Source organism: Cavia porcellus, unplaced genomic scaffold, assembly GCF_034190915.1.
Source record: "Cavia porcellus strain 051 isolate PalLab524CR breed Dunkin Hartley unplaced genomic scaffold, mCavPor4.1 scaffold_20, whole genome shotgun sequence".
NCBI classification, from domain to species: Eukaryota; Metazoa; Chordata; class Mammalia; order Rodentia; family Caviidae; genus Cavia; species Cavia porcellus.
This window is the reverse complement of record NW_026947503.1, coordinates 13,464,628-13,485,694: the sequence shown is the minus strand read 5'-3', so window position 1 is coordinate 13,485,694 and position 21,067 is coordinate 13,464,628.

Here is a 21,067-nt window from a genome sequence, read left to right as displayed (position 1 = left end):
GGCTGTTCAGGTTACAAAATTAAAGTATGTAAAATGACATTCAAGTAGTGACACTGCCAACAGTTCTGCTCAATGATCTAACAAAAACATAGTAATATGGTTATCAGTCCTACACACTTGCTTTATATCTTAAAGAGGGTAAGATTAAACATACCAAAACAGAACAAAACAGTTAAAAAAAAAACAATTTAAAGAAATACCGATTTCAAAGCAAGTCCACTGGAGATCTTCACTGTCTACCTAATTGTCTCTAGTTTCTTCCAAATAGTTGTCCCCATCTTCACACACATTAAATACATATTGCATATTATAGAACTAATCAAATCATTACAGGATGATGAAGGCTTTTTAGGGCTTCAAGACCTGACATTGGGGAAGACAATAATAACTATCATTGCATTTCTCATTCTCTTCATAATAGCTGTCCTTATATTTGCATATGCTGATATTGAACTTAAGAGACTAGACTAATATCACTCTGATCAGTGAATAATAGTACTGCTAGATTTTATATCATAATGCTACAAAATTAGCATGGGGTTTCATAGTGTCTCTTCTTCTTCAGAGTATCTGTTCATTAAATATTGCATTATATAATCTGTTCCCGTAAATAGTTTTTTAAAAGAATCTTCTCATGGGTGAATTTCTACATGTATATCTATCCTCTCTGTATTATAGGGGAAAACAAATCATAACAAGACAGCAAAACAAATTCCTAGAAAAACATGCAGTGAAAAAGACACATAAGACCATAATATTAGGTGATCTACCGTAGTTACTGTGCTTTCTCTTGTTATTTTCCATAGTCTTGTCAACATCATTGCACTTAATATAATTGAACATAGTATTACCTAGCTATTTTTATAATAACACAACTTTGAAAACATTGTAGGACTTGAGAGCTGTTAATAATTAATACTGGTATGTATATCTTTTACATCGTGTCATCTTCAGAGTAGTTGCCTCTACTTTTAGGGTTGATACTATCAAGCATATCAAATTCAAATAAAATCAGCCAAGGCAAAACTGCAGTCTTATGAATCAGATTCAAATAAGATCAGTCATAGTAAGACAATATAAATAGTACAGAATTTCAGCTCAAGTTAATGGTAAATTAAGGATAGTTACCATGGTATAACCTGCTATTTTTGGGTAAAATGTCTGTGACCTCAAATCCAATATGAGTGGACAGACCAAAACAAATTAAATTCAGACTAAACAGGGTGATAAGACTACTGTGACTTTTAAATCCTGATTCACTATTAACAATGACCTCTGCCTTTTTTTTGTAGTGTATCAAATCTATCTATACTAAAGCCTATAGCTTACCGTCTCTGCCTCATATCTGCTACTCCACTTTACTGCTATGATTTGTCCACCTTACTCCATTTTCCACTCTCTGCCCCGTTCATTGAGGCTTCTCTGCCACTGTTGCTGGAATGCTGGTATCCCTTCTTCTCTTTCTCTGGAATGTCCTTCAGCACTCTCTGTAGGATTGTGTTGGTGGCCACGAACTCCCACATTTCCTACTTGTCTTGGAGGCATCTTATTTCTCCATTAATTTTGAGAGAGAGTTTTGATGGGTATATGGGTCTTGATTGCATATTATTTTTTTCAGGACTTGGAATATTTCTCCCCATTTCCTTCTTGATTTAAGAGTTTGTGTTGATAAGTCTGTTGTTATTTTGATAATTTTCCCATTGTAGGTAATCTGCTTTTTTTGTCTGGTTGCTTTTAACATTGTGTACATTTGGTGGATTTCTGGAATCTTGATTATTATATGTCTGGGTGTAGATCTGTTTTGGTGGTAGGTAGCTGGTGTTCTGTATGCCTCTTTTATCTGGATATCATTTCTTTTTGCTATACATAGGAAATTTTGCTTTAATATATCTGTGAATATTCTTTGTATTTCATTTTTGGTTGCACCTGCTTCCTCACTCACATTCTTTATTCTTAAGTTATGTATCCTTTTGTCATCTTCTAGCCTTTGAATTGTTTCTTTCTGGTGCCTTGTTATTTTTAAGAAGTCTTTTCTTTCACAATGATATATGTTAAATCTCTCTTCAAGTTTCAAAAGGCTGCTGTTAGTTTCTGTCAAGGCAATTTGCCAGTGTTCAGACCCTTTTTGGGTCTGTTTCATTTATTCTAAGTTATTTTAAAACTCTTCTTCAGAAGTATCTCTTTCTTTTCAGATTTCCTCAGTTCTTCCATCTGTGTTCTCTTGGGTGGGGCTTGTCATTTCTTTAATTAATCTCTTTATATCTTGCTTCAATTGGATCAGGAGTACAGCTTTAAATTTATCTATGATGTCATGGAGGTATATTTTTATTTCAGCTGATGCTGTGTCCAGTATTGGATGGTTACTGTGCTTGTTCTCTTCTGTGTTTACTCTCCTGGACTTACTTTCTCATGTTGGGCAGCTGGAGTTTTGTTTTGTTTTGTTTTGTTTTGTTGTTTTTTTATTTCCATCTCCTGTCATGTTTCTGGTTTCTTTTAGACTGGAGTGTTCTGGGGTCTGTGGACCTCTCTGTATTGCTTAGGGTCATTCTGAAGTGTGCTGACTTGAGTTTTTGCTGTCCTCCCCAGTATGCTGTTATCTGGGGTAGGCAGGGATGCAGGGATGGTGCAGGCTAGCCTCCAGCCTCTGTGCCAGTCAATATGCCAATTAGGCTGTACTTTGTGGGTGTCACAGAATCGTGACTATTTTGTACCTGCTTATTGGGTTCCAACCAGAGGCTTGGTTCAGCCCCAGCAGGTCCTGCCAGTTCTCTCTGTGCCAGAAGCAGCTGGCTAATGTCACCATGGCACAGGGCTCTGCCCAAATCCCAGCTGTCCTCTTCCAGACCTCTCTGTACGAGGAGCGATTATGTAATGTCCCTGCAGCTGCGGATCTGCCCAATTCCAGGATGTCCTCCACTAGTTCTCTCTATATCGCTGATGCTGATACGGTGCCACGCTCTGCCCACTTTCAAGATGTCCTCCACCAGACCTCTCTATGCCAAGGGCAACTGTCTGATGTCACTGAGCCGCGCACTCTGCCCAACTCCAAGATGTCTTCCACCAAACTCTCCATGTTATTGATGCCACTGTAGTGGCGGGCTCTGCCCAATTTCAAGATGTCTTCCAGCCAGCCACAGCCAGTCCCCAGGACTCACCAGGACTGAGTGCAGGTCTTCCTGTTGAGTCTACTGCACACTACACCACTTGCCTTCACTACATTCTGGAACACAGTGCAGAATGGTCAGAAAACTGCACAGTGCCTAGCTTTGGAACTCCTGAGCTTCTCACAATCTCCTCTGGCACAGCCAGGCAGCCTTGCCTATTTTGCGAGGTCCTGCGTCTCAATTTCCAGCAGTCACCAAAAGCCTATAGAGATTTTCCTCTTGTGTCCACTGGTCAGTTTGCCGCATTAAAGGCGCAGGATTTGCAGACTTCCGTTATCAGCCATCCCAGTCTCAGCATGACCTTAAATCCTCCAGCTGTACTGTCTTGGCTAAAAAGAATTATTATCCATTTATCTGGCCCTCTCCCTTTCTTGTTGATTTTAAGGATGTTTAGTTAACAACCAGCAAATAAATAAACTTGTACAAAATAGTAATTTTTCTGAAAACTATGTAAAATCAATCATAGTTAACTGTAACAAGCATTTTATATTTTAAAGGAAGCTTTATGTTACCTCACTGCTGTATGCCCTTAAAGTCATCTTAAAAATCACAATTTCCCAAATTCTATAAGAAAAGTAAAAATTAATCAAATAACTTGTAATTTCAAAAGCTGGCTTATATAAATCTCTAGAATCAACAGTTCCAATTTTTTTCATTAATAAAAATCTAATCAAGATCAACTGTTACTTACTTTTAAAATTACTAGTGTCAAATTCTTAAAAAATCTAATGCAGCTACTAAAATAATTGTCATCTACATTTTTATTAATCCATTTCAACTACAAGAAGTGATACCTTTATCTTAAATTGTCCAAAGGATTTCTTTTCTTTCATATCCACATAAACTAATTAAAACTATAGTGGTTTTTAGAAAAAAGTTTCAGTTAAATGTGTGTCAATTCCACACAGCATATTATTTGCCTATGATTTATCAAATATATTATCACTAATAAATCATTCATAATTTTATGATTTCTGATTGTTCATAAATAACTGTACATCCAATCAAAGCAATTATTGTTGGCCTTTGAAATTTATAAAATGCTTAATTGAAGATGATAGTATATCTCCATGAGTATTTAAGACACTGTAGTTCATTTATTTTTGATCCATATTAATATACATTTTAAGTGATATGAATTTAATATTATCTGTATAATTAACTTTTGTGCTATAAAAGTCATTGTGAAAACTTAATTTAAATAAACTTGTTTATGTTATTTAAAACTATTATCATCCTCAAAATATAATCTATATTTTCAGTTTTGATACTTTGAGATACATTTTATGTATAGTGACTTTTTATATTCCATATTTATTTTGATAGTGTGATTCGTATTTTTGAACAGTAAGAAAAATCTGATCATTCAAAGTAAAAATTTCTATCACATCATTGATGAAGCATTAGGCATTGGTTTTTAATAGGGTTCTTTGGCAGTTAATTATATACACATACAAGAAATGAAAGCACACATATATACTCTCCATTGTTAGGTCCCACCTATGAACTCAACATATTTTCATATTTGTAAAGAATGAGAAGATTGTTTTTTAACTGCTTTGTTAAATATTTTAGTCACATTACATAGCTTAACTCACTTGCTACTTATATGTTTTATGTATAATTAATTTTTACAACTTTATTTTCAGTCTTTACAAAGAAATTTTAAAATATTCACAGTAACATGAATATTCACATAAGTGGTCTTAGAATAATTAATGAGTAACCAAGTTTTTATTACTTTTGGCCAAATATAAATATATATTTTTCTAAGGTAGATGCATTTTGACAACTGCAGGTGCTTTATAAACGAAAAGTCTAAAACGGCATGCTGAATACTTTTGAGTATCAGAATTAAATCTGCTACAATATTACACAATTAAAAAGACAAAAACCTACTACTCTGTCAATCAAAACCTGGAAACACCATGTCTAATATTAAATTTGAAACACAGTTGCAAACCAGCTCAATTTCAATTGGAGTTAAATAATAATCTTTTCAGCACATCTAAAAGAAGAATAGAAAAAAGTCTGTGTTAAGAGAATTTTGAAGCATTTATTCCCTACTATTTCATTTTTTCTTGATATTATTGTGAAAAGTGTTGTTTCCCCAAATCTCTTTCATTGAGATTTTTATTTGGGTATAGGAAAGCTATTGACTTTTAAGTGTTGATGCTGCATCCAGTTACACTGCTGAATTTGCTTATTAAATGGGCACAAATTTTGAAGTTTGTTATCACAACATAATGATAAACATAGAAAGCCAACTAGTTAATTTTAAATCCTGCTCAGAGCCACTTCACAGTGGTCCCCGATACTTAATATCATTAATTTCTCTTTACCCTTTACTAGCACCTTCCACATCAATCTTACCATGTTCTACATATCTTCCATTGCCTTATTTCTCATAAACTATTTTTTTCTCTTTTGTCTTAATACTACCACACCAATGCCTTTTACACTTATGAATCTATAGGTAACTAAGTATATCTTACTCTCTCTGAACACTATTTTATTGTGAAAGGACATAAAATTGCTACCTTGAATGAATATTTACTAACTATAATTTTCTGATTTGCCTTATATTTTGCTATATAAATATAGACTTTTACATATGTTTAAGGTTAACAAAGTATCAGTTATCACAGTTTGTAATTTCTCAGTTTTTGTTGATACTATTGTTACCACACATTGCACGATTTTAGTCAAGATGGCGTAGCTATGTTGAAAAATTTATCTTCTGTGTACTTCAATACCTATAACTTATTTGCACCATGAACAATACTAGAGTCCAGTACCAAAGAACTGAGAGCTAGGCTAAACAGGATGTAACCTTTCATTCATTACATACAGAAGAGGTAGGATATTGGGAAAGATTCAAAAGTCAAAATCCAGCTACACCTAGAAGACATCTCTAGAAACTAGTCACTACTTAAAAAGACTTGATACCAATAATAAAACTGCTTACCATATGCAATTTGCAAGCATCAATGCAGAAAAAAATTAAAATGAGAAAACATAGAAACAAGATACAATCCAAAGCCACTAGCTCAAACATAAAATGTCCAAAGGTCATTGACGTAGAAGAAATTAAAAGTGTGAGCTCTCTGCAATGGTAGTAGAAATAACAAAGAAGATGAATAAGCTCCTAGAGAAAAATCAAACAGAAACAGTTACTTAGATAATTAAAAAAATGATGACCATATGAAAGAATTGGTTAGAGAATTTTGATACAGTTTTTAAAAAACGAGGTGTAATAGAAAGACATGGAAACCATGATCACTCAACATGAGAAAGAGCTGGATTCCTTAAAATATATAACAAGGATACTAAAAATGCCATAAAAATATAAGCAGTAGAAACAAGCAAATATGAAGATAAAATATCAGATCTAGAAGACAGATTTGTGATTAGCTGCCGTCAAATTAAAGACTTAAATATATCAACGGACAAAAAATGTTACTGCAATTGGTGCTACATAATTCAAAGATAAATAATATAAAATCACTGAAACAGAAAATAGAATAAAGCACATAAAAACTGGTTCACAAAAGTCATAGCAGAGAACTCTAAACATGGAATAAGAAACTGACATGCAAGGCATGTCAGTTGAGGCATAGAGAACTCCAAATAACCATGATCAGAAATAAAATTACACCAAATTACAAAAGTGTCAAGACACAAGAGATTCAACACGTAAACAGAATATTAAAAGCTGCTAGAGAAAAAAGAAACAAATAATCTCTAAAGGAAAACCTATCAGAACTACAACAGACTTCTCAACAGAAACCCTGAAGTTAAGGAGAGCTTGAATGAAGTATTTTAAACCTGGAAAGAAAATATCTGGCAGTGTATTGTGCCCTGCCAAACTACCTGTCAAAATTGATGTATAAATAAAATAGTTCCATTGTAAAGAATACTTGAAATTTATGATCACCAAACAGAATTCCATAAAGTTTTTAGGGATATTTTAGAAAGAGACAATGAAGACAAATTACAAGAATCCTAATACAATGAATCCACCAGGCAAGGTAAACCAACAGAAAGAAAAGAAAGGGAACTAATGACAGGAAAATAATATAATGGTAAAGATAACTCAATACCTTTGAAGCATAACTACAAAATGAATGGTCTCCACTCACCAATCAAAAAAAAAAAAAAAAAATGGAATGCCAGAATAGATCAAGTAACAAAATCTGACAATATGCTATGTAGAAAAAGCATATTTCTTGTCCTTATATTTCATGTTTCTTGAAAACCAAAGGATGGAAGACAATTCTTTATGCAACAGGAACCTGGAAAAAAGCAGAAGCAGCTGTTCTATTGTAGGCAGAGTGGATTTCAAGCCAAGACTGATCAGAAGAAAAAGAGATCACTAAAAACTTGTTAAGGGGACAATCCAAGAGGAAGGAATAACAATCTTAAGTATGCATCAAATCCTGGAGCACAAAACTGTATAAAGGAAACACTAACAGGTATGAAAAATTAGATAAACAGTAATACAGTTGTCACAAAAGACCGTGACATCTCATATCCAGATGAACAAAGAAAAACACAGCCAAACCAAACCATTGAAGAAATGGACTTAGCAGACATCTACAGAGTGTTTCACACAATAACAAGATACAAATTCTTTTCAACACCATAAGGGACTTTCTCCAAAATAGATTACATACTGTGTCATAGAACATGCTTAAGTAAATGGGAAGGAATTGAAATTATTCCAAGTATATTATCAGACCACAACACAATGAAATTGAAAAGTAATTTTAAAAAAAAAGCAAAGAAAAACCCCATTGATTGATTCTTTGCTTAATTCTACAGGAACTTTAAAGAAGATATAAGGGCACAACTCCTCATGCCCATGAAAGAAGTTGAAAAGAGAAAAAACACTCTAAAATTCATACCTTGAAGATAGCATTAACCTGATACCAAACTATAGAAGAACACAACCAAAGGGGGAAAAAAAACAACATCAACAACAACAGAAAGCAAACAACAAAAAAGGAAGAAAGAAAAAATAGAAAGCAAAATCTATATCAAATTTATTTAAGGAACTAGAAGGGAAATTAAAATGCTGAAAAACAGAATGCAGCAAATCATGAATAATATTATATACCATGATCAAATGGGATTCATTGCAGGAACACAGGAATGGCTCAACATGCATAGATAAATAAATGTATCACGTTAAAAAAGGAAAATCCCACATGATCATCTCAGTAGATGCAGAGAATGTGTTTAACAAAATTTAATGCTTGTTCATGGTAAAAACCCTACATAAAATTGAAATACAAGATTTTTGTCTCAAACTAATAAAATATATCTATGACAATCAAATATTAAATATCATATTAAATGGTCAAAAGCTTAAAACTTTCTTTCTAAAAACAGAAACATGACAAAGATGCCCATTATCATCAGTCCTGCTCAATATGGTTTTAGACACAGCTTGTGAAGTTACACAAATGAAAGAAATGAGAGTAAGATTAATAAGAATAAAAATAAAATTATCATTATGTTGTGATAGCATACTTCAAACTGTGTGTTCATTTAATAAGCAAATTCAGCAGTGTAGCTGGATGCAACATCAGCACTTAAAAGTGAATAGCTTTCCTGTACCCAAATAAAAATCTCAATGACAGAGATTTGGGGAAACAATACCTTTCACAATAATATCAAGAAAAATGAAATATGGGCTGGGGATTTAGCTCAGTGGCATAAGCACCTGCCTTGCAAGCAGGCAGTCATGAGTTTGATCCCCGGTACTAATTAAAAAAAAAAAAACCTGAAGAAAAATGAAATAGTAGAGAATAAATCTAATGAAGGAAGTGGAAAAACCTTATATTGAATGCTAAAACAGTCTGGAAAGGAAATCAGAGAAAATATACAAAAATGGAAAGAAGTCAGACATGGTGGCTTATCCCTTTAATCCCAGTGCTTTGGGGATTGAGGCAGAGGGATCACCATGAGTTTGAAGACAGCCTAGACTGCAAAATGAACTCAGTCTGAACTACACTGTAAGACCTTATCTCAAAAAAAAGTAAAAAAGGAAAGATATTCCATATTCTTTAAAAGGCAGAACCAATATTGTGAAAATCACAATAATTCCAAAATTATTATCCAGAGTTAATGCAATCCTGAGCAAAATAATAATAGTATACCTCATAGAACTACAGAAAACAATTCTAAAATTTATATGAAACCAGAAGAGTCTTAAAATTTTAAAAAAGCAATTCTTAGCAGCAAAGAAAAGGAGTGGAGAATTAAAATCCTTAATTTGAATTTATGTTATGAATTTACAATGACAAAAACAGAATGGTATCAAAACAAAACAAAATGAAAATCAAGGATCAGTGCAACAGAATTAGAAGATGCAGAAAAAACTCCAAGCACACTAAGGTAATTATCTTCTAAGGGCCCAAATACACTCACTGGAAGAAAGATAGCCTGTTTAATAAAAAGTGCTGGGACAACCACATGCCAGAGATTAAAACTGGGACCCTTATCTATTGCACAACACTAAAATTGAAACGGATCAAAGATCTAAATATTAAAAAAGAAACACTTAATCTGCTGGAAGATAGAATAGATTAAATTCTTGCAAGTATGATTGTAGACACTTTATGAACAAAAACCTAATCACAGAAAAAATATTACATAGAATCAACAACATAGATCACATCAAATTATGAACCTTTGCTGAGAAAAAGAAATCCCAAATGGAGTGAAGATACAACTTACAAACCAGGAAAAAATGCCTTATGAGATACTCCTCAGAAAAAAGAACAATACTAGAATATTATGTGTACATATTTTCCAGTAAAATATTTTGAAGTATTATTTCTACTGGTCCTTTAAGATAAAATACTTCTTTATGTAGTTATATAATTGTGGTGAACAACTTGCAAAATTTCTTATAATTTAAATGATCATAGAGAGCAACAATTTTATATATACTTATAAAGTTAATGCATTTTGTCACAAACATTTCATATTAATTTTTTTAATTTATTGCATTTGACCTCCATTTCAAGAAATATACATGAATTACAAAGGAAAATCACAGAAGTAATAAGTTTATTTGAAGTACCATAATAGAGTATGGTTTTTAATTAAATCTCCCTTATTCTTTATTCTCCCTAACACTGATAGAATTGTTGATTCCCAGAAATAAAGAGACAATTGTTTTCTTCTTGGAAAACATAACTACTTTGATGTCAATATCACAGCTCCTTCACTGAGTGTCTTTTGTTATATAGCAGTGTAGAGGTAAGATAGGCGTGCTGTCTTTTTTGTGAATGAATTTTTATTAAACATAATTCAGTAAGTTATCATCAGAGTATAATTTGAATCTTTTACAACTTTCCACTTGAATAATAAACAGTGGAGGAGAAAAAGATGCCCCCTAATTATGACTGAGCCAAGTGTATCTGGTTCATTTTATCTCAGGGCTCAAATCTTTGAATATTTCACTCATAATTTGTATCAGTGCATGTTGTTGAAATTAATTAATAAAGTATAATTCATTCTGGTTGATTTTATGCAATTAAATAATGACAAACACTTCTTTTGAAAAGCATGAAGTGAGTAAACAAATGGAAATGAGAAACCGAGGTAATATATTAGCCAGAGTTCATTAAAATTCAGAAGTTCAATGAAAGCTGATCATTAAGTAGAAGGAAAGAGTCCAGGAGAAATTTAATATTTCAGGATTTATTTTTCTTGTGTGATGTCAAGCACTCATCTAAAGACCTGGACTAATGTCATGACCTAAGGAATACATACAATGTGAACCAATATAAGGCACTTCAAGTGCAAGATTTCCAGAAGAGATTCCAACACGTGATCTCACCCCTGTCCTTTTACACCTCAGACTCCCACCATGATAATCCAGCTCCAGCCTAGCTCCACCTATCAAAGTGAACATAAAATAATAATTGATAGACACATCTGAAAGCAATAGATTTTATTTAAAAATGGCATTATATACAAAGAAAATAAAAATTGGTTCCAATATGTTAACTAGCATAAAAAAGGTTTAATAGAGAATAGCTTGATTCTAAGTAGTGAAGAATACACATCTGTTGCTTTGGATAGTCAAAATACTAGAGAAAATAATATATACTGCTCATCAAGGATGGTGTTTAAAATATCCAGCTGTGACAAATAGGTCAGTATATAAATATAATTGGCTATAATTGGCAATAATATAATTGGCTATAACTACAAATGGAAGCATTTACTTTGGTAGTGCTAATTATATTTATAGTTCTTTTCCAAATGATGCAAGGATTGTCAGATATTTCATAAAGTTAGTACTCTACTTCTAATTTTCTGCTGAGTAACAAAAACATTATACTGCATTTATAAGTGAAATATGAAAGAAACAGTTTGGATTTAAATTTTATTCTGAAGAGTATGAAATAAAACATAGATTCTGGCTAAATTCTACTCATTGATTACAAAACATTAAAGATACCTGAGATCAGAGACTTTCTGTTATAACATTTAATCAAAAATAATTTGCAACAATGCATTATGAGCCACTTAAGAGTGAGTCAAAGCCTTAAGTCTATGACATTCATCCTTAAATACTAGAGTCAGAAGAGATTCAAACTGCATTTGCTTATAATTCTAAGCTAGCTAAGGATACACATCTGGACATAGGACCAAATTGTTCTTCGAGAGCAGAGACACATGAAGCTTTCTATCTATCTATCTATCTATCTATCTATCTATCTATCTATCTATCTTTCTATCTATCTATCTATCTATCACCTATATATCATTCAGAGAAAAATCCATTTGTTTTAAGCCACATATATTTTCATCTAGAAACTAAATTTCATATGAAAAATAACTTCAAATGTCCTTGAAGAAGTAACGAACTACTACAATAGATCTTTCCCTGGATTCTGGTCCTTTTGTAACTTGAATCTTTCTTTTGTCTTCAGGTACAATGATTTTACACACCCAAAGGCTGTTCCTTAAACTCTGATATTTACCAACAAATCTCTATGAACTAGTGCTATATTATGTCCTGGTTTAATATGCTATATGATACACTGTGGTAACTCTTCTCTGCCCTGCTATATCTCATCATCATCTCTGAAGTCACTGAATGCAGGATCAATTCAAGTTCATTTAAAACTTTCTTACCCTGCCACATTCAGCTTACTTTTCTGCCAATTATTTTGTGTCAAAAAGATCAGTGAGGCCCAACACTTTACATTTGCACCCGGGTATTATTGGGCTATAGTCAATAGTATGTTTTTTCTAGAACAACCTAAAGTTTTAAAGATATCTCTAATCTGTTGGTTTTGCTAGAGAGCATTATAAGCAAGAATGGTTCAGTGGTGTGTGTATATGTGTTTGACTTAGTTACTTTTTACTCATCGCTGGACAAAATACCTGAAGCCCAAGTTGGGAAAGGAAAGGTTTATTTCTTACAATTTTTGGAGGTTTCAGTCCACAATCAATTGGCTCCAAGGCTGGCGGGCATGGCTGGACCGCAGTTCATGGTGGCTGCAAACAGCAAGCAGGAATCAGCAAAGAACAAGACATACCTTCTTCCTGTCATTACCTTACATCCTGGCTCCACCCCTATGTGGGTGGAGCACTGACACCACCAATCCAAGCACTAGACAATGAACCATCACAAATGCACGATGCAAACTCATGAGGCCTGGGGGCCACAGACATAAACCATGACAGTGTTTAAATTTTGTTTTGCTTTGTGTTGTTTGTGATGGAACCCAGGACCTCATGTATACTAGGCAAGGAAAATATCACCAACTTATACTCTCAGTCCTCATATTAGAATTTATGCTGCAAACATGATTCTAAATTTCAGGCACAGTTTGTTAGAAAAACATTCCTATTCACCCATAAGTTATTACATGTACACTGTAGTATTAGCTTTAAATTTTATGAGACGCTGGATATATGCAGCATTATAGCAATATCATATTTTAGCTGTAAAAACTACTCAAAATATGAAAGACAATTTTATATAACTGTCCCTCAATAAAATTTTTCCTCAATTGCATTTCTGTAATTGGGTGTATAAATATACACATTTATATTTCACCTTATAAGTCAATCTTGAAATTGCACTCTTAATAAAGGTGAAAGTGTAACTGAAATCCTATAAAGCTAAAATAAAATTATAAACACTTGAAACATAAATAGTGAAAGATGTTTGGTGAAACTTAAGATGAGGTAATTATTTTTCTTTCTTGTGAATTTTAAAATTTGTTTTGTTTTAGCTTGCTTGAGGTATGTTCTAAATATAATTTTTGTCTTCATTAAAATATAGAAAATCATTCTTCAGTTTTATAAAACTCACTTTATAAAAATTTCAAATGAATTTAATTTTATATTTGATGCATCTAGAAATTCAGTAATTAAAAGTTTTTATCCTATATCACGTGCCACAATTTGTGTACATAGTTATGAATTTAACTAAGCAAAATTAAAAATGTATGTAGACTTCATTCCATTTTGATTTATGTGCTATAGAAAAATAATTAAATGAAATATATATCAAGAGATGGTAAGTACCAGAAAGCCACATATAGCAAGTTGAGGAATGAGGGCTTGTTATTTGCAGTGTTCGCTTTGGAGTAGGCACTTCCATCACGTAAGAACCAAGTCAAAAAGCTTTTTAGTGATTCTTGAGGAATAGAAAGATGACCAGCATTATTGAAACAAGGCTAGAAAGTAAGGTGAGGCAGTAAAGAAAGGAATTATCAGAAAGTCATATAATGTCTATGAAGTTTATTCCAAGTAAAATAAAAATGGTTTTAATTGAGATTTACAGTGTTCTACCTAACTAAAACTAAGCACACATTCTTCTCAGAAGCATACAAGTTTCTCCAAAATAGACCATATATTTGTCTATAAGCATCTCAAGTAAATACAAAAGAATCAAAATCACCTATGTACACCATTAGACCATTTGACATTGAACTAGATCAATCACAAAACAAACCACAGAAAACCTTAGAAACACTTCAAAATTGAATCTATGTACTGACAAAGGCAGCATACACCTGAAAAATTAAACACACACTCCTGAATACCCAGTGGTCAATAGATGAACTCAAAGAAGAAATCAGTATCTGAAAATGATAGACAATACCAGTGCAGCACAAAAATACACATGTAAAAATATAGGAGTCCTCTTAGGCAAGCTTATGGGAATTGATATTCATAGTAGGAAACATAGAAAGCTCCAATAAATAACCTAATGATGAACTTCATGATACTTGAAAAACTATAGCAGTCTACAACCAAACCTAATTTAAAGAGAAAAATAATAAACAGAAGATCAAAAATGAAAAATTGACACATGAATACAAAGAATTAATAAGTCAGAAGATAATTCCTTGAAAAAATAAATAAAGTCAGAAAAACATGGTCAAATTGTAATCACTATATTAATATACCGGAGCTTGAATTTATAGCAAGTCACTGGTTGGAGCAGGAAAAACAAACCACTAAAATTTTAATTTTAGCCTTGTTCATATAGTAATTACTTTTATGACTTAATATAAATTACCTCCGATATCTGAATATTTTACTTCTTAAAATTCTATGTCATATGTATACCTTTCTTAAGGAGTAATGATGTAAATAAAATAAAATGTAATAAGGAATAACTAATAGAATCATATCATAGTTATTCAGCAAAACCATTTATATGTTCAATTTACATTCTTTCTGTTTCCTTGCTTTGTTTTGTTTTGTTTTTGCAAACCTCCCAGCTCTCCTTTTGATTTTCCAGCCCATAACAACTCATCTTTAACTAAACATAAAAAAAAAATCAGAAATAAAGTAACTAACTCTTTTCAACCCAGCACAGCTAAATATCAAAAAAAAGTCTTAAATTTTGTTAATTTTTTCATATCTATATTCATGTTTCTCAAAACCACAATCTGAGGAATGTCCAAAAGAAAAACAAAAACACAAACAAAACACAAATTTGTGTCGTGCTCTCTATACTTGATAATTGAAATGACTTGTAAAGAATAAAATCGAGCCTGTAGTAAATAAGAATGCTAGCATTTGTGAGTGGGGGCACACAGTTCACAATAGGCAGATGCATAGTCCAACCAAAAGGTTCCCTGGTTCCAAGATGACATTTATCAGAGTGCTTAGCAGGAGAGTGCAGTCTGTTGCCCTTACTCATGTCTGTACATAAGCCGATGACTTTCGCTTAGAACAAAGTAAATATAATATGAAATTTTGCTAATTGTAACTTTTATTACCAATGAAATTTCAGTTTTCTAAGACCCTATTGCAGAATTTTACTTTTAAAAGAATAAAACCTTTTTTCTCTATTTTTAAGAAAAGAGAGAGACAGAAAGAGAGAGAGGCCTTCAACGTAGGTTTGTGTTTGTCTCTAATGAGACAGGACAAAAATTGTCAGAACTAATAATTTTCTATGGAAAGTTTTAAAATAAGAGTGATATAGGAACTATATATTATAATGGAGTCTCAGAAATGAGAGTATTATTCAATTTGTTTTTGCCAAAAATTTGTCTTATATGAACTCTCTGTAACCTGTCCTTTGCTGGGGCAGGAGGTGCACTGTTGTTGTTGTTGTTGTTGTTGTTGTTGTTAGCTTTAAAAAGAGAATGCTTTACAAACATACTCATTTTAACCCTTTTCTGAAAAGAATTATTAGTATGTAGGTATACATAATGCACATTTTGGTCCTTATTTACACTTTCTGTTTCTCACACCACCAAAATAATGTGATATTTAAATATGTGTGTCCAATTTACTGCACTTAAGAAACACTGAGGTGTTTAAACAAGTGTGCTTGATTTTTTTAGAGTATAGTTTCAAGTGCATTCATTTATCTAGACATGTTTTGAGTCATCTTTATGGCTCAGTAGTACTCCACTGTATCTTTATCTATTCATTGGTTGATGGGCATTTGGATTTTTCCCAGATTCAGGTATTACAAACTGTGCCAATATAAACAGAGGATATATGCATGTATCATTGTGGTGTCATACATTTCTTTTTAAATTTTATTTATTTATTTAAAGAGAAATAAAGAAAGGACATAAAAAAAGCAGTAAAAGGGTACAAGTAATAGAGAATTTCAAGAAAAAAAATACACAGTAACAAATCACCAGTTAATAGGTTACATATTATCTTCCCAGAAACAGTTGTTCAAATTACAAAATTAAAGCATATAAAGTAGACATTCATACAGTGACATTGTAGACAGTTCTGTTCAATGATCCAACAAAAGCTCAGTAATATGGTTTTCCATCCTACACACTCGAACATACCTGCGGTTATATCCCTTAGTCCACCTTCCTTTCCTCTCTTTTTTACAATAACAATTAGACTTTTTGGGTTTTATTACTCCCACAGTTCTTATTATTTTTTTGAAGAGAATAAAACCAAATGTGACTGAGCAAAACAGAGTCAGTTAGAACAGAAGGGTTGGGCATAGTACATGATGCAAAAATAGTGATCAAAAGTGGTTACCATTGTGCCTCTTGCTATTTTTAAATTGAGTTGTCTATTCCATCAGGTATAATAGAATTGATCAAAACAGTACAGAACAAGACCAATAAAACCTACACTGGAGACCTTACAGGACTTCAAAAAAAGGATAATAGTCAAACCATAATGGGCATCATAGTATAACTTATTGCCTTCAAAGTGGTTGCCTATATGCTCAAACATCATACTATGAAACAAAATAGAACGTAGAATAACCAGACAGAGCAAGATGGGGAGAGCAATACTGGGGTTCAAACCATGTTAATAGGAAAACCAAGAAAGATACTACAATATGTACCGCTATTTTTAAATTTATTTTCCCTTAATTAAAAACATGAGAGAAAATAGATTAATTTTTAAAAGGGGGGGTATTGATATAAGAGATGACACATTGTTACAGAACAACACAGGTCAAAACTGAACAATTCAACTGTCATTATGTTTCACCACCAGATAATCTAACATAATAGTAGTCGCCATAGTGCCTCTTTCCTTGATTTACTTGATTTTTAACTTCATATGCTATAACATGCGCATATCAAGACAATGTGAAGCCATTCAAGATAATGCAAGAATTACAGGGTATTTAGAGCCAGCTAACAGAAAACAAATAACGGTTTCCATATTATCTCTTTGTCTATAAAGAATTTTGTTTATATTATAGCATATAGTGAAATATAGTAAGATACATCATGTCAAAACCAGTGGAATCACATGTACTACATCTTGATGGGACTTCGAAACAAGATGATATTAAATCAGCACTAGCTTTTATGTAGTGGTGTTTTCTTCAAAATAGCTATTCGTACTGTCATAGATACTAAAATTGAACAACCCAGGTTAAAACTAGTGCAGTTAATGAGTGAAAACATTATATGGCTTCAAACCAATATGATTGGGAATCATGATTACCACATACTTTTATGTATTCTTATCATTTCTTACACTAGGGAAACTATTCACTATTTATATATGTGAGTTTGATTTATGTCACTTATGAGTATGGTGTCAAGCTGTGTCCATTTATTTATAAATGTCTCAATGTGATCATTCTTTATACCTGAGTAGTACACCATTGTATAAAAATACCAGAACTTTTTTATCCATTCTTCAGTTGATGAACACTTAGGTTTTTTCCAAGCTCTGGGTACTACAAATTGTGCTATAAAAACATGGGTGCACATATATCACTGTGGTATGATGCTTTCAGTTTTTGTGGGAATATGCCTAGTAGTGGTATAGATGGGGTCAAATGGGGCTTCCAGGCCCAGTTTTCTGAGAAATCTCCAGACTGACCTCCACAATGGTTGCATCAGTCTATACTCCTACCAACAGTGCAGGAGAGTTCCTTTTTCCCTACAGCCTCTCCAGCATTTGTTGTTGGTGGTTTTCTTGATCCTGGCCATTCTTTCAGGAATGAGATGAAATCTCAGTGTGGTTTTAATTTGCATTTCTCTAATGACTAATGATGATGAACATTTTTTCATATATTTATTTGCTGTTTGTATTTCTTCATCAGAGAATTGTTTATTCATCTCAGATTCCCACTTTTAGACTGGATCTTTGAATTTTGGTGGTCTGATTTTTTTAAATTCTTCATATATTTTAGACAGAAGTCCTTTGTCTGAGGGGCAGTTCACTAAGATTTTTTCCCAGTTTGTTGGTTTGCTTTTCACTATGCTGGAGATTTGTTTGGACGTACAGAAATTTTTTAATAAGAGGTGATCCAAGTTATTGATTCTGGGAAGTATTTTCCATGCGGTTTGAGTCCTATTCATGAACTCTCTACTTACTCTTATATCTTCAAGGTTTTTATTCAATTTGTCTTCCAATAGATTTAGTTTTTCTGTTTAATATTTAGATCTTTGATCCATTTAGATTTTATTTTAGTACATGGTGATAGACATGGGTCAAGTTTTAGTTTTTGGCATATGGAGAGGCAGTTTTTCCAGCACCATTTATTAAAGAGACTTTCGTTCTCCCAGTGAACATGTTTGGCCCCTTTATCAAAGATAAGGTGGTTGAGTGTGTTTGTAGTTGTGGTAGTATCTTCTAATCTATTCCACTGATCTTCAGCTCTGTTTTGGTTCCAGTACCATGTTGATTTTACTATGGTTGCTTTGTAGTATATCTTCAAGTCAGAAATTGTGATACCTCCTGCCGTGCCTTTGCTGCTTAGAACTGTCCTTGCTATTCTAGGTCTCTTCTCGCTCCAGATGAATTTTAGGAGAGATTTCTCAGTTCTGTGATGTATGTTAATGGTATTTTTTTTTATTGGGATTGCATTGACTCTGTATAAAAGTTTTGGGAGAATGGCCATTTTTACAATATTTATTCTTCCTATCCATGAGCAAGGGATGTCTTTCCATTTTCTGAGATCATCTTCAATTTCATTTTTCAGTGTATTATAATTTTCCTTATACAGGTCATTCACTTTTTTCGTGAGAGTAATTCCTAGAATATTTCATTTGTTTGGTTGCTAGTGTGAAGGGTGTGGCTTCTCTTATTTTTCTCTCTGTGAGTTCGTTAGTGTATAGGAATGTTATTGACTTTTGAGTAAGAGTAATTCCTAAATATTTCATTTTTTTTGCTTGCTAATGTGGAGTGTGGTTTCTCTTATTTCCCTCTCTGTGATTTTGTTGTTCATGTATAGGAATGCTATTGATTTCTGAGTATTGATTTTGTATCCAGTTACATTACTGAATTTATTTATTATATATAGCAGTCTTTCAGTGGAGTTTTGGAGATCTTCTATATAGAGTATCACGTCATCTGCAAATAATGACAGCTTAATTTCTTCTTTTCCTGTCTTTACACCTTTTATTTCTCTCTCTTGTCAAATTGCTCTGGCTAGTATTTCCAGTACTATACTAAATAGGAGTGGTGATAAAGGACATCCTTGTCTTGTGCCTGATTTTAAAGTAAAGGCCTTCAATTTTTGGCCATTTAGTATGGTATTGGCTGTTGGTTTGTCATCGACTGCCTTTATTATATTGAGGTAAAGACCATCTATTCCAATTTTCTGCAAGGTTCTTATCATGAATGGATGTTAGACCTTGTCAAAAGCTTTTTCTGCATCTATAGAAATGATCACATGGTTTTTACTTTTGGCTCTATTGATATGGTGTATAACATTTATTGATTTACATATGTTGAGACATCCCTGCATGCCTGGCATGAATCCCACTTGGTCATGGTGTATGAGCGTCTTGATGATTTGCTGCATCCTATTTGACAATATCTTATTGAGGATTTTTGCATCTGTGCTCATTAGAGATTGACTGTAGTTCTCTTTTTCAGTTGGGTCCTTTTCAGGTTTTGGTACTAGGGTTATATTTGCTTCTAGGAATGATTTAGGAAGGACTGCTTCCCTTTCAATTTCTTTGAAGAGTTTGAGGAGTGTTGGCATTAGATCTTCTTTGTATTTCTTGTAGAATTCTGCAGTGAATCCGTCTGGGCCTGGGCTCTTCTTTGTAGGTAAGGATTTAATTATGTTTTCAATTTCATTAATAGAATTTGGGTTATTCAGTACTTTTACATCTTCATGACCTAGCTTTGGTACTTCGTATGCTTCTAGGAATCTGTTCGTTTCCTCTGTGTTATCAAACCTTTGAGATTAGAGGTTTTTGCAATGGGTGTTGATGATTTTCTTTATTTCTATAGGGTCTGTAGTGATTTCTCCTCTTTCATTACTTATTGTATGAATTTGAGCTTTTTCTTTCCTTTTTTTTAATAAGGTTGGCTAGGGGCTTAATCAATTTTATTTATTATTTCAAAGAACCAACTTTTCGATTCGTTGATTCTTTGGATTGTTTTCTTAGTGTCTATTGTTTGATTGCTGCTCTGATTTGTATAATTTCCTCTCTTCTATTGGCTTTGGGCTTGACTTGCATTTCTTTTTCTAGCTGTTTGAGGTATAGCGTCAGGTTATTTATTTGTATTCGTTCTGTTTTCCTCATGTGGGAACTCAATGCACTAAATTTTTTTTTAAAGAAAAGGAAACAAAAAAATACATGGAGATAAAAAAAGGGTAGAAATAATACAAAATTACAGAAAAACAAATGGTAAGAAATTGCTGGTTGATAAATTACACATTGTCATCTTAGAAATAGCTGTTCAGGTTATAGAATTAAAGTATTTAGAATGACATTCAAAAAGTGCCCCTACAAACCATTCTGCTCTATGATCGAACAAAAGCTCAGTAATACGATTATCAGTCCTACACATTTGTTTTACATCTCAAAGAGGGTAAGATTAAACATATCAAAACAGAACAGAACATTTTAAAAAACAATTTAAAGAAATACAGATTTCAAAGCAAGTCCACTGGAGATCTTCATTATGTAACTATCTCTAGTTTCTTGCAAATA